The sequence below is a fragment of the Rhinopithecus bieti genome, unplaced genomic scaffold (genome assembly GCF_001698545.2).
Source record: "Rhinopithecus bieti isolate Rb0 unplaced genomic scaffold, ASM169854v2 scaffold_11964, whole genome shotgun sequence".
Lineage (NCBI taxonomy): Eukaryota > Metazoa > Chordata > Mammalia > Primates > Cercopithecidae > Rhinopithecus > Rhinopithecus bieti.
Genome location: NW_016807677.1, coordinates 604,725 through 606,329, shown reverse-complemented (window position 1 = coordinate 606,329; position 1,605 = coordinate 604,725). Strand labels below are relative to the sequence as shown.

The window sequence follows — 1,605 nt, the reverse complement described above, 5'->3', positions numbered from 1 at the left end:
CTAAAACACAAAACAAAAGTTTAAATGGATAACATATTTGAGAAGAGTGCAATAGGAATACTTGGCATTATGAATTACATATATGTTATTAGAAAGAAAATATTCTGAGGGAAAATATTCATATTCTCCCCCAATTTAATTTTAAAAGAAGTTTCCTAATCTTTATTACATAATTTTCAGAGTTAGTATCCTTAAATCATAGCCTCTAAGTACCTTGCATGGACACTTGGATGACCCACAACTTGCTCACACACATACATTCCATATTCTCCCCACTTCTCACTCTCATTACAAACAAAATCAGACATACAGAAAAGTAGAGAAGAGAGTGTGTGGAATTTACCCATCCCTTAAATTCATTAATTCATTCTTTTCTTACCTCATCTCCCCCATCACCTAATTCTGAAGCCTTTTTTGTTTTATTTGCTTTTTTCCTATGCTTTTAAAGCAAATTGCTGACATTTACCCCTAAATACTCCAGTAAGCGTTTTTCAAAATAGGTACATTTTCTTTATAACTACAATACCATCACTATACTTAATGCAAACTAAAAATAATTCCTTAATATTATCCATATATTTAACATTTTCATATTCAAGACTTTCCCAATTGTCCCTCTAAGCTTATTTTTTACAACTAGCTTGTTCACACTATTATTCATCCAGTTGGGGATCACACATTGCGCTTTGATTGTGTTCATCTCTTAAGTTTCTTTTGATCTAAAACATCTCCCATATTTATTTTCCATGACCCCAACTTGTTAGATAATCCCCTTAATTTTAAAAAGACAATAACCGTTGGTTGGTAAAAACTCCCTGATGTTAATTTTGGTTTTCTGGTTTTACAATACAATCATTTTCTCCATATTCTACTTTATAAATCCTTGAGGTCTTTCACTGGAACTTTAGCCTATAAAAATGTGACCCTCTTTGCAACTAATAATGGTCTATAAAAATTTTCTCCCATGTAAGAGAGCCAGAGTTTTACAGGATCAAGTCATTAATATCAAGAACTTTCTTATGAGTGTAAAATTTAAATTTGCATGTCTGGATTTATAACATCTAGAAATTAAATGTGTGGACCTATTTCAGAGAATGGGAGAAATTCTGAGTATATGAAAAATAAATTGGCCGGGTGCAGTGGCTCACGCCTGTAATCCCAACACTTTGGGAGGCCGAGGCAGGTGGATCGCTTGAGCTCAAGTGAGACAAGCCTAGGCAACATAGCGAAACCCCATCTCTACAAAAAGTACAAAAATTAGCTGGGTGTAGTGGCTCGCACCCATGGTCCCAGCTACTTTGGAAGCTAAGGTGGGAGGATCACTTGAGCCTGGGAGGGGGAAGTTGCAGTGACCTGAGATCGCACCATACACTCCAGCCTGGGCAACAGATTGAGATCCTGTCTCAAAAACAAAGAAAAGAAAATAAATTATCCTACTTTTAAGTCCGATGAACCTGAAAACTGGAAAAATAAAATTATACACTACTAAAACTGTATTCATTTCATGTAATTATTAGTGCCAATAACTAAATGAGAAGAGTTGAAATCAATTCCAAATAGTACAAAAGCTCTCCTGTAAAAACTGTCAGATACATCTGTTGAGTC

The 1,605-nt window shown here is 34.8% G+C and overlaps 1 protein-coding gene across 2 annotated transcripts in view; it reads right to left on the bottom strand.

Annotated features, from left to right (window-relative positions):
• Nucleotides 1–1,605, bottom strand: part of MPZL2 (myelin protein zero like 2) — a 39,484-nt gene that overhangs the window by 28,089 nt on the left and 9,790 nt on the right. The gene's annotated exons all lie outside the window — the stretch shown is intronic.